At 39.0% G+C, this 25,863-nt stretch overlaps 1 long non-coding RNA gene across 12 annotated transcripts in view; it reads left to right on the forward strand.

The window, feature by feature from the left end:
* Window positions 1-25,863, forward strand: part of LOC144930839 (uncharacterized) — a 356,516-nt gene that overhangs the window by 212,514 nt on the left and 118,139 nt on the right. For 10 of the 12 annotated variants that reach the window (XR_013636263.1, XR_013636271.1, XR_013636261.1 and 7 more), the window contains one exon: window positions 2,741-3,771. This is a non-coding gene — a long non-coding RNA (uncharacterized LOC144930839). Of the gene's footprint in view, window positions 1-2,740; window positions 3,772-25,863 lie in introns of those variants that run through there. The other 2 variants (XR_013636266.1, XR_013636269.1) reach the window with 1 other exon arrangement.

Raw genomic sequence — 25,863 nt, forward strand, 5'->3', positions numbered from 1 at the left:
AGAGAAAAGAAGTCACTTGGCCAGCATGACATTGTGGCAGACAACCTGGCCTGATTAGAGGTTTGTGATACAATCTCTCCTTGAGCTTTCTAGTGAATACAGGCTACATGCACTTACTCCATCTGCTGCTCTGACATGCTCTGAGGCCTGGTGTGGAAGTAGACAAGGCATTGGCCCTGCCTCCTCCCTGGCCTCTTTCTGGTGTCCTTCACACAGAGAAGCAGCCTTTCTGCTCCCACAAGTGCAAAGACTACAACTGTGGCAGGTCCCTGGGGGCTGCACAAAGGAAGGGAGGGTCCTTGCGCCTTCCTGTCCAGATATGTAAGGGTAGCCAGAGTCTGGCCCCTCGTGAAACAACACAGCCCAAGAGTCTTGATGCTGTTCCCTGCTCTAACCATTAGGCCATCATTACCTGCCAGGCTTTGAGAAGCATGTTATCTACTGTGTTAAGTTCAGAAGGTCATCGCATCACCCATTAACAGTAAAATAGGGTGCATTTTATTATTTTTAGTATCTGTAGAAGGATTTATATATAAAATAAAAATGACATCTACTATGTTTCATAGAAAAATATTACTACTATTATCAGACAAATTGAACAGTCTCAGTGCAAGTATTTAAAGTAGTGGTACACAGTAGTAATATAAACAGTTGAATTTATCTGAGACTTAAATAAACCACAATTCATGTGAAGACACTTCACTATGCATTTTGAGTGGTTCTTAGGAAGAGTTTATAAGCTTATAATAACATTTGGTCATTATTCTTCTATCATGTGTTCTCATTACTTCACAAGGATTAATTGGCTGACGGTCATATATATGTATTAACGGGTGCCAACTGTACTTTTTCAACATCATCAGTATTTACTCTGATTGCCATGTTGAAGATAAATACCTAATTTTACCATTAAATGGTTCTAAATGGCAAGGGTTTCCAACAAAATACAATAGTGGTAATATGACTGGATGTAGTAAAGCTGTAATCTTGGGCAACCAATATTTAATAATAAATATGGAATAAGTTATTCTTGCTTAAGGTTTTACAGCAACTGTACTTGGTATTGATACTTGATATGTAGTCTGAATATTAGGTTTTGTCAATTTTTGTTTTCTATTCTACATTATTTTTTTAAAAATATTAAACAGTAAATAATATTTCATATTAAACACACATTTTTCTACATAGCCCCAGTTGCTAAAATAGGGCACTGTCCATGATACATTTCTCTTCTGATTTTGTTTCCATTTTATCCATTTTTTAAATTTACTGCTTAAAGAAGATGCTTAAAATGGTGTCTTCCCCATTATCTGAGGTAGTATTATGGATGGTGGGTGACTTTAAGAGACTGCTCTGTGACAAAGTTCAGCTTTATTTGTCTACTACCTGCTAGGAAAGTGATAAGTGCCACTGAGAGACTAAAAAGTTCATTCTCTCTAGCAAGGTTACTCTTCCTGATGAGCATTAAAAGATAGCTTTAAGCCATTCACAATTATGACCTTGACTAGGAAAATGTAAGTTAATAAGGCTTCAACAAATTATGGTCTTTTTGGTCGATTTGCCTAGTGAACTGTTAATTGTAAAACTGAAAGACATTATGTTCAGCTTTCTCTACCACATCTTTTGTGTTTTAACAGTGACACTTCATTGAGTGCAATTAACAAAGCCTAGGAGATTTATTAACACACTTCTTCATGGCCAATGATCCATTCCACTTAAGACATAACACTGTAAAATGCACATTATCTCCTTTTGGCACTTACAATAATGCTTCATGAACTAGGAAGGCATATGTTAAAGCAGATAAAATAGCATTATTAGCTGACAAATCTTACAATTTATTAGACAGTTAATTTATCAGCTTAAAAGACACTTAAAACAGCTGTGCATTTAATGTCTTTTTAATGTATCCAGTAAAACTTGCATAATTGCCTGTAGTGCAATTTATTTTTAGCTATGTTGCAAAATGTCTGCATTTACTGTTTACATCTTCTTTAATTTTTCCTGCAAGGCTCATCTCATCTAGGCACAAGCCCTAACAATGAGGGCAAATGATCAGATGATAAGACTTCTTGTACAAATGGCTACCCATGAATGAACTATTCAAAACTACATGCTGAGCTGGACCACAGAGTTTTAGCACTTTATCTCCACCCCAAGGGCAAAAGAGAGGAAAAAAACAGGGGTGCCTCAGACAGCACTGTAGTCATGGACTGCCAAACACGACACATCAGAGACTGACAATGTCTGCCTTTACTGGCATTAGCATTTGGAGCCCATTCTGAGCCACATGTCTGGGGTGTAAACTAACAAGGCTCCAAGACTACATTAGCAGAGGTGTTTCATTTTATAATTAAGGTAACTGCTCCCTGCAGATCAATTGTATCAGACATAAGTACTATCCATGAAGAAAGTGTCGGAGAGGATACAAATTTAATGACTCTGATGCATAAATTGCCTGTGTTTGTTTATTGCTCTCTAATTTAATGGAACCTTTGTTAAATGTTTCTGGCTTTTTTTTTTTTTTAAACAGGCTCATAGTAATGATTTCTGTGGGACTGAAGGGTGCTTATTATGAAAATAAAAAGTCAAACATAGCAGTTTTCATTAATTAAATGTCATATTAGTTTTCATCTTTTATAAATATTGTATATAATCCACCTACAGTAAGAAACCAGGTCTGCAGATGATGCCCTGTGTTGTCCAAGTGTTAAAAAGGGCTATTTTCTTCCTCTTGCAGAAATCAGATCTGGATGTGAACTTTGCAGATTTGGACTGTCTCAATAATTTACGAAAAACAAGAGGGTAGTCAATTTACAAGAAATAAATGGGTAAGCACTAAAGATGGTTTTGGATAAAATATAAACATCCCCTTCTTTGAAATGACTCCTCTTTTTTGTAACCTGAACTTTTCTGAGGTTCTGTATTTTCCCCCAGACCTTTGCCATTGCAATAGGGACTGGAAGTGAAAGTGAAGAACTTTCCTGTACTATTTCTGACCTGACTACCTGACTAGAAGGCAGATGTGCCAGCCTGCTTGTGATGAAACCTGTTCTCTTGAGATTTCCAGCCCAGTTTTCCAAACTCTTGAGCTCTGAATAGGGAACCAAACTTCTTGGTTTTTATCCAAACCAAAACCCAAGTTCGAGTCCTTTTGAGATCCTCTCCTTCTTGGCACAAACCCATTTGTTCTTAATTCTTAACACAGTTATTAACCCAGAACTCTTGACTAAGATCCATATTGCAAAAGAATAAAACTTCTGTAATAAAAAAGAATTATTCAGTATTTGATTCCTAGTCAACATGAAAGTTACCAGCAATAACTTCTCCCTACCACCATAAGTCACTTCTGCTAGTTGACAATCTGGCAACATGACACATTAATTATCCCACTGAGTGCATATGAAAAGAATGGATGAATCACTGGAGTAAAGAATAATACTGGCACTTACATACCTATGTTCATTAAAACAAAGTTTTATCTATTACATTTTTAATTAAACCTAAACATATAATAGTGCATTATTCATGCAGAGATAGTCATCTAATGAGAACTGCTTTACAGTTTGATTAGTGCAGCATTGTTGACTATTTTATTTCTGTACAGTAAATTGTTGGAGAGTTGTCTTTGTCCCAATTACAGTTCAATTCTGATTCATTCCATTTTCTTGTGGGTAGCAACCAAACTGCCACTGGATGAATCTCAAATAAAGTTATCAATCTGTTTATGGGAGTCTGAATTTTTGTTTTTTTGGTGTTTTGTTAAAACTACGCTCCTACAGTCTTCCTTCTGCTCTCCTCCCCTCTGCCAAGAAGATGCTATTCTTTTTATATTCTTACAATGTGTCATTAAAATATATGTACTTAACTTTATGAAAATGGAAATTAAAGCTAGGGAAGAAACCAAAGAGAAGTTTCTGTTCTCATTTACACTAGTATAAGTCTGAAGCAATGCCACAGGGTGAAACAGAGTTTCTTTGGATTTAAACTGGTATCTTGTAGCAAATGGCAGTCTAGCCGCTAAAATATTTAACTTAAAACTATCCTAATATATTATTAATCTCTTATTTCATAGAGAAGTAAAATTCCATTTTCTGAGCAGATTAAAAATACTCACCTGTAACATTAACACCTTTCTTTAAACCTATATGAGTTCTTGTTAAAAAGTTTTCAATTTTGGAAAAATGATGATATAATCCAAAGGGATGGGGAGTTGGAGAGAATGTGTTTGACAATAAGTAGCCACTCAGCCTTCTAGTTTTGAATATTTCCTGTTTTTTAAGATATGCTACCATAGATAGCAATATTATTTACAGACAGAAGACATACCAGATTATCAAAGTGCTGAGCATCCAACAAACTCCCATTCACCCAAAGAACTGTTGGCTGCTTGGTACTTCTGAAAAATTAGGCCACTTATTTAGGGGTCTAATTATGGACTGAGAAGTCCAACTGCCACAGTCCATTAAAAGAACTTTATATTTCAGGACTCAATTTACAGTCAATGGCTTGTTTCCATCTAGCAAACTGCCAGTATGTGGGGGGAGGGGAGGAAGAACATATGTTTTCCATAAACTCAGAATTCTATCCACTCCAGCGTACCCAAAGCCACCTCAGATGTGGATGGCTGGAAATACAGATTCTGCAGCAGGTTGACCTTCTCTGCAGAAAGCTTATTCATAGAGAGAAGGCAAAGAAGAACTCCCTTCATTCCAGCAAGCTGTTGAGCAGTTCAGGGGGAGGGTGAGCTTCTCTAACTAAGCCCCCTTCCTCCAGTGCTCTAGAAGTCCCTAATTCCTCAGTCTGTCCTTCCTTTTCCAGCAAGGACCATGCAGTTTACAGGAGTTATATGTCCCCTGGATGCTGTTAAAGACCAGTTTAAGAAAAATTACTTAGAAATGGGAGAGCTGTTTCCCCCCACCTTGAAGAGGAGGCCGGGGGTCAGGAGGCCTAGAGAGCTGGGTCTTGTTGGGGTTGCCTGTTTTTCTCCTAAAAATATTTTCAAGACCATAGAACAGAGATTCCTTTTCAATGGCATGCAAGAGTACAGAGTTTACAGTTCTTTCTCCCAGACATGCCATATCAAACCAATGCCTTACAGATAACACTGTGAATGGACTACATAAAAGAAGGAGAAACGGGATATTATTTTTAAACACACAGTTCATAAGTGAAGAATAGAGAAGAGATGATAACTCACATCAGGTGAAAGGTCTTATGATTTATGTAATCTCTGCTCCTTCTAGTGAATTACTGAGAGACGGAGCATTTCCTGTATACAGTATCAGGGACAGCATTACTTTATTCCATCAGATTGTTCAACATTGGAATCATTAACGGTTTAAAAAATAAGTGACCGTCCTGCAGTTCTGTTTTCTTTGATTCTGTGCTGCCCCTAAGTTGGTTACTTAAGAAATTACTCTACAGGAGCCTGAAGAAGGATGATCTGCAAGCCAGAGGTCAGTTTTGCTGTCTTTTGATAATATTTTATTTGAGATTATTATTAGAAAAGTATTTTCACTGTTTAATTTCAAGGTTGCTCTGAAGCCCCCAGTTGTCACATTGTGTCATTAGAGGGAGGCTCTGCCAATCTGAATACACTGCTGGGGAATTATTTATTTTTAAAATAATAGCTTGCATGGGTATTTAAGAAGTAAATACTTTGAAGATGTTTCTATTGGCTGTTGGTTTTATAAAAAAATAACATACATTTAAAGAGAGATGGTCACTTTCAGTAAAATGTACTTACTCAGACCTAGGAAGAACATATGCAGAGATCTAGTGGTGGGGAAGATTTGTCCATATCTACTAACTGTTACTGCTGATGTAAGTTTTCAACAAGCAGACTTGGTAGGGTTATGTGATATTATAAAGCCAACCGAGGGCATGTTCAGAAGCTTTCATCGTAGGCCTATCTCTGTTCTCACTGAAGTCAATGTTAAAAAAACTCCCGTTGACTTTACTGGGAGCAGAGGATCCCATCCCAAGCCCCAAGTTTATAGTGCAAAATCTAATATAATTTTGGGTCTCTTTTGCACTCTTTTGTGCATTTAACCTGCATTTATAAAAGATGAACCTGCAGTTAAACCTGTTCTCAGCAAAGGTTGTTTTTCCTTTCTGAGTATCAGATGCTAGATGTTTGTGTTGAAGAGGAAATTAATGGCCTAACTAATAACTATATTGAAAAACAACAGCCACAGTCTGTTTGCTCTTTTAGGTCCCACTCCTACTGAAGTCAAGATCAGGTCACATTTCAAATTTCTGATCAGGTTAGTTTATATCCCAGGGAAATGAATAAAATGAAGATTTACCGACTTTATAAGATGACTTTGTGTACCCCCACCTTTTACAGTCACGGACATGCAGATAAATGGCAAGGAATGACAAACAGTTTATGTCTGAAGGATCATGGGGTGCTGATATTTCTGTGTCTGATACATTACGTGTTATGGAGCATAAGAGTAAGCGGTTAAAGATAAACCATCTCACCTTTGTCCAGTCTCAGATCCAGTGGGTTTTTCACTTTTTTGAAATAGCTCTAGTGCTCTGGCTGGCTCTGATAATGAAATTACTGTCTAGTCTAGGAGGTATTGTTTCATGATTTCTGTGTGTATATAAAGTCTGCTGCAGTTTCCACGGTAAACATCTGATGAAGTGAGCTGTAGCTCACGAAAGCTCATGCTCAAATAAATTGGTTAGTCTCTAAGGTGCCACAAGTCCTCCTTTTCTTTTTGCGAATACAGACTAACACGGCTGTTCCTCTGAAACCTGTCTAGTCTTGGTGGAGCGGGGAGAGAGGGAGCCCAGATTGTAGCAAACAAATGCTAAAAAAGCGATAAATGAATCACAAAAACTTATCTTTAACAACATGTATCATCAATAAAAGTAATGAAGTAGTGAGAACCATTTCAAACCAGCCATACAGTAATTTTATAAGTTGAAATAGCCATGCAGAAGAGGTGTTGTTGCAGAAACTTGACTGCAAAGCCCTTGTTTGCTTCCCTGCAAATATTTTTTAAAACAATTGCAAATTCCCAAAGAAAGATCTTCCAAAACTTTCAAGCTATTATTGCACTGTTTGAGAAGCAATGTTTTCTTATAGATCCCATAAAAACTGCTCTTCGGGGCTATTCATTGAACCCCAAGGGGCAATGGATATCTGCTTGGATATCCACGCTTGGGTTCGTGCTGTATAATATACAGACTAATATGTTGCTCTCCAGTAGCTATCACACCAGGTATATATAAGCCCTACTACTGGGAAAAGCCAATGGATAGTCTTCTCTAGGAGACTTTTGAACCAGAGGGTCTGGACTCTGTTCTCAACACTACATGTGTGGTTGAGCTGAGATGACGATGAAGACAGGGTTTTGCTACAGGAGCTTAAAACAAGCAGCATGCTCTGACAACTAGTTTAATGTAGTACACTTGGGCTCTTTCCAATGAACTGTACCAATGATTTTATACATTAACTGGAATTATAGTCAATACTCGGTTCTAAATCTCCATCTTCACACCTGGAATTCACATCCAACAGTTCCTCTTTTGTCCTTGATCCAGCACTGCACCTGAATCCATGGCTCTGAAACTGCCAGCCTGGTGGGATCTTAAGCATACCAACACATTTTCATCATTATTACCAGGTGCATGGAGACATAGTCTAAACTGGTGCCAGTTTAAGAAGAGAATCAGCTTTGAGGTCACACAGTTGATTACCCGAGTGATTACTCTGCTTCATTTATTACAGAGCATCTGTACTTTAGCTCTCATAGCAGTAGTTCTGTCTCACTTTGGAATTAAATTACTATAGGCCAGGTGCATGAAGTACATTTAATTTACAGCATGAAGGAATACATTTGTTATTGCAAGAGTGATACTACCCATAGAACCAAATGGATGGGTGAAAAAAATCTGAACTCTATTCCTCTCCTAATACGCCCAGCATCTTTAGGTAATGATCCTAAAAAGGTAGAGGGAATACATTGCCAAACGTGGCATATGCAGACATAAAAAGGATACATTTCCAGAGCTGTATGGATAATGTCCTGAATTCCCAGAAAAGGTGGACAAAGTTCTGCTTTTTATCTATCAAGCTGACAGGCAATGGACATTGCATGCATAGAGAGATGTTAGATGTCATAATATGCCGCCAAAGTAAAGCAAGAAATTACTGTGACTTTCATCTCAGAGCTCCTGGGAGAAAATCAGGAACAAGCCGGTATGACACTGGATAGAACAAACAGGAGCGTGCAGCTTTTTCTTTCTGGGGATAAGCAAATCAAACCACACAGTAAGAGGACTGTAAATTACCTTTTCAGTTTCTAGCATATATTCTCCTCCACTATCCGCCCCTGCTGTACAGGATTCCAGTGTGTGGGAGTGAGAAAAACTGCTCTTTGGGGCTATTCATTGAACCCCAAGGGGCAATGGATATCTGTTTGGATATCCATGCTTGGGTTCGTGCTGTATAATATACAGACTAATATGTTGCTCTCCAGTAGCTATCACACCAGGTATATATAAGTCCTACTACTGGGAAAAGCCAGTGGATAGTCTCCTCTAGGAGACTTTTGAACCAGAGGGTCTGGACTCTGTTCTCAACACTACATGTGTGGTTGAGCTGAGATGACGATGAAGACAGGGTTTTGCTACAGCAAAACAAGCAGCATTTTCTGGTTCTGTGTTTGCATCCCTTCCCATGCCGGTGGGGATTACTTATCCAGTAACAGCATGGGTCCTGTGGGAGACGGCCAAAGGAACCATATCAGGGGCTTTCCCTCTGGAGGACTGAAGATTCCCACTTCTGTATGAATTCTCAGGAGTGACCTCTTCCCTGGTCCATGCAGCCCAGCTCCTCCCATCTAAAGGAATAATCCTTTAGAAATTCCTCCAGGTCATCCTTGCAAAATTTCTGTGCCACTCCCTGCCATGTGTTTCTCCATGGAGAAATACTAGTTCTATCTCTAGTAGCATTTCTGTTTCCTTGACTGTGTGTAAGATTCTTCCATTGATGACTTAACATTCTGCCACAATAAGCAGTGTTTAACTGTGAGAAATAATAAAATTAAAGGCTTTATATAGACCGAGAGAACTATGTGGTTAAGATAATTTCTTGAATAATTTATCAAAAAAATCACTTGAAAGTGTCATATACATGCTAGAATATTTCCAGTAGTAGATTTTGTATATATTATTTAAAATAAGTATATACATACCTCAGTATGTTTATGTGTATGTGAAAATGGTAATTTTTGCAGCTAAGAAACAGCATTCTGCATTCAACTAGTGCAGGAACCTCATCAGTATAGGGGAAAGTACATTTGTCACTATTACAAGTAGTTAAGGTCAGTGATCTCTTATTGTATACTGAAGGTTTGGGGCCATGACAACTTACTGCATTTACCCAACATGTCACTAGTTAGCTCAATCAGCTTGTTTGGGATCTGGATAGTCTTTTTTCTCTGGGTCACTAGTTCAAATCCAGCTTAGTTCAGTAGTGACCAATAGCCATTACCATATTATTGATACAGTGTGGCCTGTTTAGTTTTTTAGAACATAAATTGTAACATGCTAATTTTTCCTCTCTCATACAACTGTCATTAGTTTTGTATTCATATGATGAAATATCTCACCATAGTTTGACTTCAGTGGGGGCAAGATCAGGCCCTATATTATATTTAGCCATTGAGGCTGTGATTTTCAGAGGAGCCTAAGATTAGGTACCCAACTCCCACTGAAATTCCCTTAGACTCCTTTGAAAATCATAGCCTTAATTATTATTACAAAACACAAATGGGTCATCTTAGTTTGTAAAGACTTTAACTATTGATAAACCATGTCTCAGTCTATGAAGCTAAATAGTATTGATTAAGAGCACTGATAACAGATCACTGAGAATTAACATCAGTGAGAGACCTCCTCCGCAACCTGCTCAGCTTCAAACACACAGTTTCAGTTAAAGACCATAGTACGTCCACATACTTTGATCCTATAAAGAACAAGATAAATAATCTAAGTGAGCCCTCTTTTGTCCTGTCCACACTAGTGCAAGGCAGATGACTGTGGAGTTCTAAACACCTTAGGCAGGAACATTTTGCTCTGTTCAAGTTACAGGAATGAGCTTAGGCGTGAAATGCCAAACCACAAGAAATTCAACTTTCTGGAATTCTGATGAGCTCAAAATAGGACCCTTATTTGCAGACAGTTGTGTTGCTTTCAAATAAAACTAGGTCTATTTCCAAGTGAAAACGATCAGAAAGGAGTTAATTATTCAAGCAAAATTAGCAGTTACATCCAAAAGATTCAAATCTTTTTTTCTTCAATATTTTCTTCAATAAACACTATGTCCACTGGACCCTTTGTTTCCCATCTTTTAACAAGTTACCGATTCATCAGAGGACCTTCCCTTTTATCCTTCTTATCCTTACTTTGGTTAAGTGCCTTAGGTGTGGGACCTTGTCAAAAGTTTTCTGAAAGGCCAAGTACACTATATCCACTGGATCACCTCAACCAAAACAGAACCAGATTGCTAGCATGTAAAATTAAAAAGGTTGTAGAGGAGTTTTTAAACTAAAGAATGGTACAGAGGAGCACACCGTATGGACAGACACATCCATTGAGGAGGATTTATTAAAAGGGATAGTCTATATCCCAGTAAAGAGGAGAGGATAGAAGTTAATAAAGAACAGGTAGGAACTGAAGAGAAACAGTCACATGAAAGAGTCCCATTCAATTACATCACATGAAGGCAGACAACTAAACATTACAAGCAGTTATAAAATTTATCATACAAATGCAAGAAGTCTAAATTCTAAGATGGCTAAAGTAGAATGTCTGTTATTAAATGAGTATAGTGATATATTAGGCATCACAGAAACTTGGTGGAATGATAATAATCAATGGGATATGGTAATATCAGGATACAAAATATATAGGAATGACAGAGTAGATCACACTGATGGGGGAGTGGCACTATATATGAAAGAAAGCATAAAGTTAAATATAGTAAAAATCTTAAATGAATCAAACAGTACCATAGAATCTCTAGGGATAGAAATTCTAAGGTTGGATAATAAGAGTAAAGCATATACTACCAACCCCCTGACCAGGATGGTGACAGTGATTGTGAAATTCTCAGGGAGATTAGAGAGGCTACAAAAACAGAAAACCCAACAATAATGGAAGATTGCAATTATCCCCATATTGATTTGGGAACATGTCACCTCAAGGCAGGATGCTGAGAGAAAATTTCTAGACACCATTAATGATTGTTCCTTGGAGCAGCTGGTCCTGGAACCTACAAGGGGAGAGGCAATTCTTGATTTAGTACTAAATGGTGCAAAAGATCGGGTCCAAAAAGAAAATATAGCTGACCCACTTAGTAATAGCGACCATAATGTAATTAAATTTAACATTCTTGTAGGAGGGAAAATACCAAAGAAACCCTCCACCGTAGCATTTAACTTCATAAAGGAGAACTGAGGAGGCTAGTTAAATGGAAATTAAAAGGAACAGTCACAAGAGTGAAATGCCTGTAAGTTGCACGGATACGTTTTAAAAACACCATACTAGGGGCTCAAACTACATGTATACTCCAAATAAAAAAAAAACAAAAAAACAGTAAGAGGGCCAAAAAAAAAGCGCCACCATGTCTAAACAACTGAATAAAAGAGGTGGTTAGAGACAAAAAGACACCCTTTAAAAACTGGAAGTCAAATCTACTGAAGAAAATAGAAAGGAACATCAACTCTGGCAAATCAAGTATAACAAGTGTAATCAGGCAGGCCAAAAAAGAATTTGAAAAGCAGCTAACAAAAGACACAAACTAATAGCATTTTTTTTTAAAGTATATCAGAAGTAGGAAGCCTGCCAAACAATCACTGCGGCCACTGGACGATTGAAGTGCTCAAGGGGCATTCAAGGAAGACAGAGCCATTGTGGAGAAGTTAAATGAATTCTTTGCATTGGTCTTCACTGCAGAGGATGTGAGGGAGCTTCCCACACCTGAGCCATTTATTTTTTTAGGTGACAGATCTGAGGAACTGTCCCAGATTGAGATGTCAGTAGAGGAGGTTTTGGAACAAATTGAAAAATTAAACAGTAATAAGTCACCAGGACCAGATGGTATTCACCCAAGAGTTCTGAAGGAATGCAAATGTGAAATTGCAGAACTACTAACGGTGATATGCAACCTATTGCTTAAATCAGTCTTTGTACCAGATGACTGGCAGATAGCTAATGTGATGGCGCTTTTTAAAAAAAGTCTCCAGAGGAGATCTGACTGGTAGGCCTAACTTCAGTACCAGGCAAATTGGTTGAAACTGTCAGACACACAGAGGAACACAATTTGTTGGGGAAGAGTCAATATGGCTTTTGGAAAGGGAAATTATCCCTCACCAATGTATTAGAATTGTTTTGACGGTGTCAACAAACATGTGGACAAGGCTGATCCAGTGGATATAGTGTACTTGGAATTTGAGAAAGCCTTTGACAAGGTCCCTCTCCAAAGGCTCTTAAGCAAAGCAAGGAGTCACAGAATAAGAGGGAAGGTCCTCTCATGTCCTCTCGTGGGTCAGTAACTGGTTAAAAGATAGGAAACAAAGGGCAGGAATAAACGGTCAGTTTTCACAGTGGAGAAAGGTAAATATTGGGATCTTCCAAAGATCTGTACTCGAACCAGCACTGTTCAACATATTCATAAATGATTTGGAAAAAGGAGTAAACAGTGAGGTGGCAAAATTTGTGGATGATACAAAATTACTCAAGATAGTTAAATTCAAAGCAGACTGCGAAAAGTTACAAATGGGTCTCATTAATGTGCAACAAAGTGGCAGATGACATTCAGTGTTGATTAATGCAAAATAATGCACATTGGAAAAACATAATCCCAACTATACATATAAAATGATGGAGTCTGCATTAGCTGTTACCTCTCAAGAAAGAGATCTTGGAGTCATTTTGGCTAGTTACCTGGAAACATCTGCTCAATGTGCAGTGGCAGAAAAGTTAACAATGTTAGGAACCATTAGGAAAAGGATAGATAATAAGACATAAAATATCATAACAACACTATATAAATCCATGGTATGCCCGCATCTTGAATACTGCCAGCAGTTCTGGTTGCCCCATATCAAAAAAGCTATATTAGAATTGGAAAAGGTGCAGAGAAGGGCAACAACAATGATTAGGGGTATGGAACAGGTTCCATGTGAGGAGGGATTAAAAAGACTGGGACTGTTCAATTTGGAAAACAGAAGACTGAGGGGGGATATGATAGAGGTCTATAGAATCATGAATGGTGTGGAGAAAGTGAATACGGAAGTATTATTTACCCCTTCACATAACACATGAACTAGGGGTCACCTAGTGAAATTAATAGGCAGCAGGTTTAAAACAAACATAAGGAAGTACTTCTTCACACAATGCACAATAAACCAGTGAAACTCATTGCTAGCAGATGTTATGCAGGCCAAAAGTATAACTGGGTTCAAAGAAGAATTAGCTAAGTTCATGGAGGGTAGGTCCATCAATAGCTACTAGCCAAGATGGTCAGGGACACAACCCCATGCCCTAGATGTCCCTAAACCTTTGACTGACAAAAGTTGAGACTGGACATCCAGGGGATAGATCACTTGAAAAATTACTCTATTCTGTTCACCCCCTCTGAAGCATCTGGCACCGGCCACTGTCGGAAGACAGGATACTAGGCTAGATGAACCATTGATCTGACCCAGTATGGCCATTCTTATGTTCAAAATGGAAGCAAAATTTGAGTGACAGGCAAATTACACACACAGAAATCACATTTTCATGTTAAATTCTATGGCGCAAAACCATTACTTCATTATTATTTATAAAGGTGGATAGAAATAAATATCTTTACAGGTGGGAGAGAAATATCAGACACACGCAAATATGAGATTTTAATATATAGAATACACATTTAAATTTTTGTAAAAACAATTTCAAGAGGTCTGCCTTAGTAAAGGATTGTGTTGTTTTATGTAATAAGAAAAGAAGTACTGTAATTCTGCAAAGTTTTGGTGGTTTGAAAATCAGAAGACGAAAAAGGGGTCTACCTCCTATGGAGAGAAAATATTTTCATGCACCAGGTCAATGATCTGCAAACAAAAAAAAAAAAATCTCCAGTTTAGACACATTAGAGCATTACCTCCTATGAAGACATTTCAAACTATTGGGTCAATTATCTAAGTCAGCAAGATGCTTACATATGGTCATAGACATGGTAATGGCTCTGCTGAGCCTTCATGGGCTATTGAGTAAACTATAGAATTCTTCTGAAAAGGCTTGCAATGAGCATTACTCCACTAACTTGCAATCAAGAAGATTTGACAACGTGTGGAATATGGTTGGTATTTGTCTTTTCTTGATACCATCCTCTTGAAAAACCCCACGTGTATTATAGAAATTGAGAATTTAAGCTATAATGTAGGTCCTTATTCATGCTCTTGTACCTGTCCTCTGACCCCAGTTTGGTACTATCAGTACCAGTGTGTCAGCCTGGATTTTCAGTCCATTTAATCATCTGCCTCTACCTCTCCCCTTGTTTGTTTCTAGCTCTACGCTAAGAAGACTATGTCTAAAATGTTATTGAATGATTATTGAATCACCCGTAACAGTGATAAAATGGTTATAAAAATGAAAACTGACACAACACAAGCACACCCTAGAGCTGCAATGCCTTCTGCACATCTCTCTTTTCCAAACACAAGTCTTTATCTTTTTCCCAAAATGATAATTTTACAAGAATAAATGTGCAGATATAGCAGGAGAAGCCATCCCAATATTTAGCAGCATCAGCTAAATATAATGATGTGCTCTCAGTAATACATAGGGGCCTGAAACCACTGTAAAGTCTAATAGTTCAGTGTCATCCCTCCCCCCCCCCCCAAAAAAAAATCTTCTGTCTATGGGTTAAACTCATCAGTATTCTGCAACTGCTTTGTGGTAAAACAAAGCAATGCTAAACCTGACTTGACCAGCTTGTTAAGTGGGTTTGGGTCTGCCTTGCATTACCAGAGCAGTACAAAGCAGACAGAATATACAGTTGAATCTGGCCCTATATTTCTCAGGCCTAAGGTGGTATAGAAGTCTCTACACTAATTATTCGCTGATTAAAGTAGAGTTTCATAATGTGCATGTGCTGTAATCTGGCTGGAAGGGATGTTTGGGAGAAATATACAAGCACCAAAATACTTGCTTGGGAAGTTCAAAGGAACTGTATTATAATAGGAATAAAACAGACGCTGTAACATCTGCTGATGTCTTCTTAACTTTCCCTGGCCAGGGTTCTTCTAGCTGTACAGAGATCTTCCTAACTTTGATTTTACCCTAATCCCCCTTTGGACTGAGCATCTATGGCTGTCCAACAGGTCCCTCAATATAGGGAAAAGGGCTACTTGATTCCCAATACCTTCTCCTATTTCCCAGGGCAGTGCTGCTGGTCCACCAGGCAAGAGGCACAAAAAGCAGCTCCCTCTAATGGTCCTGTTTGAAACTACACATCCCCTTTTTAATTTGTGCACTGAACAAAACAGAGTTGCACGTTCTTTTAAACATGCTTTTGCAATGACTATCACTGTTGTCCACATAAACATCAGAACGGAAAACATGGTCTGTTTCTTTCACAGCCCCACACTTGTAAATTGTAGTTGGTGTTTCACCACTGCTCTGAGTTACAGAAGTTGTGCACTTTTCCCAAATGTGTTTGATTATGGATGGATAGGTTATAATTAAATGTTTAGACTGTCCTTTTTCCTCCCTTTTAAAATCTGATTTAATGTTTTCCTTTTGGAAGTTTGCAAGCTACTGTGATGCATGAAGGAAGGTGTCTACATACAGAGGAGGAAAATGATGAATACATGTATAATTGTCACACAAATACTGTGGAAAACTTCATTCATGTGTAAATCCCACAGAACTGCCCCAAGATTTTCTTTTTATGTATCAGGCACTTAATGAACATGATAGCCCATGGCAAATTAAATATCAAATAATTCTTTAAACTACTAAGTGACATTTATAAGCATGGTAATTGATATCTAACTAGCTAAAGTTCTCTTAATAAATGCCTAGCCATTCTTTAAAATTTCAAAGTATTAATTAAAGTAGTGTATTTGCAGTGATTTACTGTAGTCATTTCAGTATTTCCTTTATAAACCTCCATGTGTGACACACCTCAATGGTACAGAATGGCCCTGTGAAAAAAAGTTGTTCTCTGCCAAGCCCTAAACCAAAATTCAAAAATTTTTTTGCCAGAAGTGGCTCCACAGCATGCTTCCCCTCGCCCTTGAACCCACAGAAGCCCCTCCATATAAGCACCACATGGCCAAAGATCTGAAGGTTAGGGCGAGGGTGCTGGATACAAGGAAGGATGGAGAGCACGTTCTGCACATCGTGTTTCCATGAAGAAATCCATTCTGTAGTGCCTGCTGCCCTGGGGAACTGTCCATGCCTCCTTACCTCTTAAAGGGAGTTGTTCACATGTATGACAGTGTCTTGAATGGTCTGAAAACTGCTCCCCCCTGAGAGAAGATGGAAGTGAAAACTCCCTGTGTAAATCTGGTCAGAGGCTTTTTTTAGGTGTTTCCTCCCCTGACCTAGATTTTTCAGGGAGTGTGGGAGAGAAATGGAACATTTAGCCTATTTTTTAAAATGTATGACTTAATAGCTCACAGGTTTTAGGAGCATGTTTTTGCACACACATAGTATTGAATTTACATTGATTTTGTAAAAAGTTGTTAAGTGAATATTCTCATCTAGGATGAGACTATCATCAAGTCACTTTATAATTAGTTGTTTGGAAAAGTGACCATGACTGCGTTATCCAGCTCTAGTCTGTATTTTCAAGGTGCTCCGGGTAATATGGATAGATGTTGTTATCCATAACACCTTCAAATATACACGCATAACCTCTGCTCTCACTGCTTGTCTTTCAGCAAGCACAGAGTGTGGGCTTGGTACGCCTGCACGAGGGCTCGGCTAGAAGGGATCCTCATAGTGGCTGTTGAACTGTTACACCGCTGGTACTGCAGGCCTGGGGCTACAGCGATTCCACAGCCTTAGTACATCCCAATATGGAGAAGTCTGAGAGGATTCTCATAGCAGCAGAGTGTATAATCCCACCTGCCCTCCACAGGAATCTGTTGTGCAGCTGTGTAGTGGCAACGATCATTGTATTCCCTCCAGTATCCCCACTGTATCCCCTGTGGCCCTCCAGCACGGCAATTCTGCCCCAGTTCTGTTTCCAGCAGGAGCTATGGAGACAGGAGCAGGATTTGGTCCATTGAGATGGTCTGCGCTAACAGCCATGAATGCCACTACCCTGTACAGGGGGCCAGATGGAGCTGTACCACCCCAGGAAGGGAATTGGAGAGACTGTTTCAGGCAGATATGATTTATGCTAGGTTGCTTCTTGCTGCTGGGGGTCTGCAATCTACTCCATCTTCTATTAGGATGGAGGAAACTACTGCCCCCTAGTGGGCTGAACTCACTCTACAGGCTGGTAAAGGGGAGGAGCTGAGCCGTGACTTATCCTCCTCCCCCAGCAGGAAATCCCTTTGCTTCCCAAAGTGCAGGGAGTTCAGGGACTGCTATAGTCAATAGCCCTTCCTCAGTTGCAAAAGGGGGAGAGGCTCATCTTCTTGCATCTAACGAAATGTCCCAGTAATCTGAGGTGAAGAGGAAAGAGTGACCACACCACACCTTAAGCAGGGATCCTGTGGTCTGGCTTGCTGAGGCATGGAGTATACCACTTTAAGGGGGGGCAGGTAGTGAGGCATGGACATTGCTGCTGACCTGAAATGGGTCAGCATAGTGTCACTGACTCATCCCTCAAGGACTGGAAGAGAAGGGAGTTGATAAAGGGCAAGCCTGGTAGGAGAAGCCCTCTTTTCCCCAGACCAGCCTTAGGGGAGCAGCAATCACTCTCCCACCCTTGGAAGTGGTGAAATACCAGGTTTGGTCCGGCTTTGGCCAGGTTTGGTCCAATGTAGGCACTGTGCTAGCCACTCCTTTCTTGGAGGTCTGGAAAAGAATTTCCCCCTCTTGGCCAGATTGGGCAAGGCAGAGCTGTGTTTTTTCACCTTCCCCACAGTGGGTTCGTGGGGACTTAGGGTGAACAGGGAACAGGAGTTAGACTGTGATGACGCAACTCATTATCTAAGTGTGGGGTGGATGTTCAGTGCAGGTACCTGGTGGGGAGGGGATACAGTGATCAGATAAATAGTTTGCTAAAGGACTGAAAGGAGGTGTTTGTTAAAGTAGCAGAAACGGGGGTTCAGGGTGCTTATGACTGGCATGGTAGGGAGCCAATCCCCCCTTCTTTATAGCCCACCTTAACCTTCATTCGAGGGGCAGGGATAGTAAGGTCCCAGCAATGGGTTGGCTGCGAACCAGGATGGAAAATGGGGAGGTGTTCTGAAGAAAGCCCTCAGGTAGATATTAAATGATTGTGAAGTTACCTGCACTGAACACTTTTATCTGCCGGATATTCCCAGCTAATAATAAAGTTGCAGCCTAATTAAGCCATATCCGGTGTCTCCTGTCCTTCTTCTGGAATAGCTGGACAATGAGTTCATTGTATTCTGTTGGGTTATGTCACAACTTTATTGCTATTTTTAAAGTGGATTTTGCATTTCATGATAGTTTTCCCCCTCCCATTCCAATGAGGTAATTGCATGACAACTAGATTAATATCGCTTACATACTTATTAAACTCAATAAGTGGTCCTGTGCAAACAATTGCTATTTAATTACCATATTATCATCCTACTAAATTTTAATTACTGTTCATTTAAAACACCTCATATGTTATCATTCATGTTAATGTGGATTTGTTTCTTTGTAAATGTACTTTAACTTTAGGTTGGGCTAGTCTGCAAAGCAATCAAGATTGTTTAGGGTTTAAAGTAGCAGTATCTTTCACAGTAGGTTTAAGGCATTGCAATATAATGTAGTAATTAAAAATACAAACACCATCCAACATAGCGAAATTAATAGCGTTGTACAAGAGTTCGGAAAAGACTGTACTTACCATGTATTTAAAACCTCTTTTCAAACAAACTTTAGCTTAAAAATCCCAAATCAACAGAAATTAGTATTAAGTAGCCAAGATTCAGCTCATTTTTAAGAACCAGAGGAATCTGAAGCTACTCAAGACATTGGACAAATGGATTAAAATGTCTATAGTTACTGTATTAGACACCCCTCTTCCACTGATCATCATTTTCCCCTGTGACAAGTGTCTGTTTTCTTTCTCTCATCTGCGAGTCATTTAATTACTCCCCAGAGAAAGGGAAAAACACATCATTATTTTCCGTTGGAGGAAAAGACCCATCATAAGCAGGTTGTCAATTCCTGCAGCAGAATGGAATGAGCAGATTCTCACAAGTGGAAGCAACCGCACCTTATTGGTCTTGCTATTTATTGGTCAATGATATCCTAAGACAAACGAGATCATTCTGTGTGAAAAGGTGGAGGAAAGGTTTGGGGCCAGAATGCAGAAGACTGTGCAGATGAGCAAGGGTTGGTGGCTCTAGGCTATATTTGCTCTTTAATTCAAGCACCTTCAAGTGCCTTTAAGTCCTTTGCTGTGTCTTCCAATTGGAGGTTTAGTTCAATGAAGTGCAAATACCATCCCTGAAGACTTGATGCTGGTATTTTGGAGCCTGACAAGTATAGTGGGCACTAAACAGTTTGGGCGGGGGTGAGGGGAGGAGAACAGTCTCATCTGCCCTGCACGACCCCTTCATCTGGCAGAAGTACCACAGTACTAAAATAGCTGTTAAAGGCACATTAAAGCCAGGCTGAGGGTAAACTTGTGTTACTTTATTTTCCAGTTTTGCTGAAATGAGGCAGCACTCCAGGGGCTCCAGTGGCAGAGATTACCTCCTGGTCTGAGAGCAGGACACCCAGAGTGAAGCACTGGCCTTTCCCCACAAGCCAAACACCTTTCCTCCCAGAACACTTCTAAACAATCCATCTGTGTTCAGGCAGCAGGATTCTCAAGGTTGCTACACAATCCTCAGTTCCTCCTTGCACCCTGCCATATCAACAAAACTGAAACTAGAGAGTAAAACTACCATGAGTGAATACTTAACTCATCATATTGTGCACAGGCTTTTTATCATACACATCAAGCACATATGCCCACGTACATTATGCGAGCAGGGTCCTCAGACTGATCATTTTAGATAATGCCTGAGCTCTCCCATTTCTTTCCTAAGTTCATTGTGAACAGCACAATTTGAATCCAGGTTCATCGTAAAATGGACCTTCTTCCAAAAGTGATTCAAATAAGAAAGAAGCTTAGTAATCATTATAGCATGGAAAGAGCTTTATCTGCAATGGTCCGGGAATTTTCCAGGAGTTAGAGTTCTTTTTCTGTCTCGTTCTGAATCATGTTCCAAAAAAGTTCATGTATTTTTCGGCGTACTAATACAGTTACTTGATTTACTGCAACCTGGGAATTTTCATAGACAGGCCAGTAATTGTGTGACCAAGTCCCATAAACTCCTGTAAAGACTTTATTGCCTGTCAGTGATATGTCTAAAGGAAAGCCAATATGTTACATAGGTCCATTACTTTCCTAATAGATAAAGGTGACATGGAATGATATTAAATCAATCCTTTTCACCATATGAAACTTTATTGGCTAGCTATTCTTTTAGGGTCTGATCCAAAGGCCATTGAAATCAATGGAAAGACTCCCATTGACCTCAATAGCCTTTGGATCAGTCCCTCAGAGCTTGATATTGCAACGTGCTCAACACTCTAGGTGTGACCCAGCAAATCACTTAAAGCTAAGAGTATGTTTAAGCCAAGAGTTGTCCCTCTGAAGTCTGTCCTCCAGCCCAATTTAAGCTAATTATTTTTAAATGAGAACATTGATTTTAAAAAACATTTGAGAAAAATTAATTTATTGGTAAATAGAAACATTTTAAGAGCTGTCAGGGCAGTTGATTTTGTCTCAGAGACAGAGGTATGCTGAGGGGTGGGGAAGAAGTACACTTCTCAATCTCTGCATGTTCCTGTGTTGTAATGCAAGATTTTTTTCATTGCCGTTACATATATTTTGTATGAACTATAAAGAAACACATAACTAACTGGCATGGCCTTCTCTGTGCAGAACTAGACCATGTGTTATATTTTTTTCACCCATATTCACTAAAATATTTTAGCTAAAAGAATTTATGTATTAAATAATATTAAATTACAACATTTAATTGCTTATAGGATATAGCTAGTACCCAGGAGGCTAATTTGTTTGCATTAGTTGGACGGGTCAACTGCTTCAAACATGCAGATTATAGAACTACTGGTAGATTGCATTACACCATTTAAATAAATAGTAGCAATTTGTCAATGTCATCTTTAGCTTCAACATTTTCCTTTTAAACCTCAGGAAATAGTAGTTCCAATTAAATTGACCTTTTCTTTCTGAATATTGTTGTTATTACTAGATAATGCTCTTAAATCTTTTGGCAAGTAAAAACTAGAAATAAAAACACTTCTGGAGTAATGTTGCATTTACGGATGAACTTTCCAATCAAACTGGCATTCTTTATAAGTAAAAGTACCAAATTTAGTAGCTCCGTAAATTTTACAAGGCAGCTATACAGGTATATGTCAGCAATAGATTAAAATACACAATTGCTGTATAGCAATATTTAGTTCTTTCTTTTGATTTCATAAAGCTATTCTAGGCTATTTGTGCTTTGTGAAGTTTAAAATCTACAAAATGAATAAAACACTATAATAAAAAAATAAAGAAAACAGATAACTGCTGAGACTACATCTAAAAACAGATAATAAAATATTACCTTCCGACTACCCCTCCACATTCCTCAAACCATCCCCTACCTACACACCTGGGCATAGTAAAATTTTGTTACAAACATTGCAAAGTAACTTTGAGACCAATCCTGCTCCCATTGAAGTCTATGTGACTGCAGAGGAAGTAGTGTATGTCTACACTGCACTTACAAATCCATGGCTGGCCCATGCCAGCTGACTCAGGCTCACAGGGCTTAGGCTAAGCAGCTGTTTAACTGCAGTGTAGATTTTCGGGCTCAGCCTGGGCTCCAGGACCCTGTGAGGTGGGAAGGACTCGGAACAGCCTCAGCCTGAATGCCTACACTACAATTAAACAGCCCCATAGCCTGAGCCCCATGAGCCTGAGTTAGCGGGCACAGGCCAGCTGCAGGTTTTTAAGCGCAGTGTAGGCATACCCTAAAAGTTTGTTGTAAAAACAAAAATTCAACAAAACTGAAACTAGAGAGTAAAACTACCATGAGTGAATACTTAACTCATCATGTTGTGCATAGGCTTGTTATCATACCCATCAAGCACACACGCCCATGTACATTACTACCATATACCGATGAGTATTTTACTATACTAGTATGTCTAGGGCTTTCTAATCTTCTGATGCCCTTCCACAAACATTAGCATTTAGGCTGGTTCCATCAGCATCAGATTGTGGCCACCACTGTGGTACCTCAGAAGTGTTTTGGTGGTACCACGATTTGTACTTTTACAGCCAAATCTTGCCAGCTGAAGATTCCTCCTGTGTAGTGGCTGCTACACCAATGCCTTCCCAGTCCCTAGGGCAAAGGATGTGGACTGGGGAAAGGGAATGGAACTATGGTGCTCCTGTGCCCTGGCACATCTCAGCTGCAGGAATAAGGCAGTCAGGCCCACTGCAAACCCCAGGTTCAGGAGAATATAAAAGGCGTTTAAAGCCCCTTTGCCTCACACCTGCTTTGTGTCTTGTGGGAGTGACGTTTGACTGGATATGAAGATTGGGACCACAGAGCAAACCCTCTTCCCTTTTCAACTGCATCTGGCAAAACGCTTCAAAAATACAAGTACCTCGTAGCTCAGACATGAACTTGAATCACTCATACAGAGTGGCAAGAGACGCAATGATAGCATGAGAGAAAATTTCAGCAAGGAATTGACCACAGTTATCATTGATTGGCTTTTCTCATCTTCTCTGTTGGAACTTGGAAGCTACATGTTTTTTAATAGATTCCCTTTGGGAACTCAGTGGACATGTCTCGCTTGCTTGCTGTTCTTATTCTGTTGCTACATCTAATGCTGCATCAGTAGACTTTTTATGAGCTCAGCATCTTGACTGATGTCTTTCAGGTTGTGATACCACATAACTAGTTACACTAAGAATGTAAATGAGACAATTTTTTATGCTGCCCTTTGTCATACCTTCTGTTTAAGTGATGCCTTTCTTTAGCAGTGTTAGGAGCATTCAACAAAGCTTCTCACACTTCAGCAGCTTGTGTAAGGGTACACAGTTAGCAGAGGTGGCTTCAGCATGGGTTCATAGGTTCGACTGCACCTATACAAATCATGAAACCAAGGGTACCCGAGCAGTGCTGTGACCCCATGTGCTAGGTCACAACACCCGGAGCAAGGAGCAGGGACCAGCCTGTGGGACAGGAGCCACCACTGCAGGTGAGTTTGGGGCAGACTTGCTCTCCAACTCCCTTCCTGCCCCCATAGGTCTCCCTGCTGCACAAGGCCAGGATTGGGGTTACGGTACTGGGGTGCAGAGTATTGCTGCAGGTATTTATTGCAATACTCTACTAGTAATAACAAAATTATGATGCAAAGTATCATAAATATAATATGATTGAGTTGTTGAAATAAATTATCATCCTCTCTTTGCATTTAGTTTTTGTTTTGTTTCATATTACAGTTATGCTAGAGTTTAGTATAGTTAGGGCCCTTCATTTTCGGTTTTTATTTTATTTAATTTTTTCCCAGGAATTTATTAATATTTATTGCAACAATAACAAAAACAGGTGAAAGTCAATGGAAAAAACTATTAATAATTTTTCTGGGTAAATATTTTGTTGGACAGAAGGACAGGGGGGAAAATATTCAGTAGATCAATGCTTTCATGAATGAAATTCAATGAGGTTTAATGAAGAACTAAGACAGAACTCAAAACACAATGCCATCTCTGAGTTTAAAAAAATATCTCTCTAATCCACATATAAAACTTTTCATTTGAATAAACAGTTTACTGTTGTAGACTAAGAACTATTAACCTATAAATATTTACATTTAATTATTGGGCCACTTCATTTGCAGCACATACACTCAACTTTTTTTTTTTTAAACTTTTAAATACTTCCTTGTGTTCGGAAACATTCTGATACAGATTTTTGTTTTCTTCCCATTTTAATGTGTCAGATCTTTAAATTGTTATCTGCTAATAGCTTGAAATGTGTATGTGATGGGCATGAGCTTCATCAGTATGTTCAGATGCACATGCACTTCAGAACTTGCATGCGTGCCTGTTTGTTTATTGTGTGCATCTTCTAGACTAATGCATAGTCTTATTTCAACAGGCAGCTTTGCATATACACACAGACTTATGTATTATCGTAATACATACATCTCATGCAATGTATTGTATTTTCCTAATAAAAACAAGGGTTTTTTAAATATATTTGAATGATACAAAAGTAGGGTGAAAATCGGAAAAAAACAAATACTTTTTGTAAAACCCAGGATTTTTTTGGTAAAAATCAGTTTAAACTGAAAATGAAGGGGCTTCAGTATAGTGCACCCACTGAATCAGGAGGCTTTATTGCCCCTGCCAACTAATATATGAAAGTAGCTTTTTTGTGATCTCAACATGTGAAAGTAGAGTGCTCCAGTAGAGTGCTGAACCAATGATGAATATACAGCATAAAAACACTGAAGGTTTCATTTTATTATATTGAGCATTCAGTATACATAATTCAATAATAACTACGGTATCTGAAACAAGGCCATGAAGCAAAAACACTTACTTTAATAATACCTCATGCAAGACAATTGCTTAAAGCCTTGAAGAGCTAAAGATCTCTGGAAACCTTGTGGTCTAAAACTGAACAAGACAGGTCACCAGGTATCAAAACAAAAAACTGATTTCCCCTAGTTTAATTTATGATCATTCAGAAAGCAGGTCCTGGAGACATATTCTAAACTAATCAAATTATGATGTCATTAAGATCAGTAGCCCATCTTCAGTATTGATCTATAAAGACCATATAGCTTAAGCTTGAACAGAATCATATTGTTTGGCATTATTTGTATTTATTCATATATTGAAATATTCCAATCCTTGACTTTAAATCACCTTTCCACACCCCTGATCCAGAGGATGGTCTCCACTGGGCCAAACCCTGGGCACAAGTTAAAGTTGTATAAAGGCTGTTCTAACCTGCATCACCTGCCAATAACACAAGGCACCGATATGACAGCTGCGGACTTCTGGGGGGAAAGGTAAAGATAAGGGAAGCATCACTGTCACTAACAACATTTTTAAATGTTGACTTAGAATTAGACAGCTCAGCTGTTCTCCCTCAGAAGCCCCCTAGATCATGCATATTACTAAGAGAGCTGGGTAAAATGTCAACTTCGTTAAGCAGAAATACATTGGGCCAGTTCCTTGGTTAATGTAACTGCTCATAACTCCATTGACTTCTGCTGATGATCTGGCCCTTTGTCTCTAGTTAGGGCACCTGTAGGTTTCCTTAATGAATTCCATTGTGGGCTGCAGGGGAAGGGAGATGAAAAAACAAACTTCTATCCCAAACAAAGTGAGCAGACAAGGCATTTGCTACTACAGTTAGTGAGCTGCATCATAAACAATTAAATCAAGATTAGAGCTGTAACAAAAACTACTCCAGGATTTATCTGAAGACTTTTCACTTGCACACCACTGATGTGACATTTAATATTGAGGCTGATGTATCACCCATCACAGTCTTCTGGTGAGATGTTTTACTTTCCATATGCATCAAGTAGTGAGTTCATGAGAACTTGACC

Source organism: Lepidochelys kempii, chromosome 9 (genome assembly GCF_965140285.1).
Source record: "Lepidochelys kempii isolate rLepKem1 chromosome 9, rLepKem1.hap1, whole genome shotgun sequence".
NCBI lineage: Eukaryota > Metazoa > Chordata > Testudines > Cheloniidae > Lepidochelys > Lepidochelys kempii.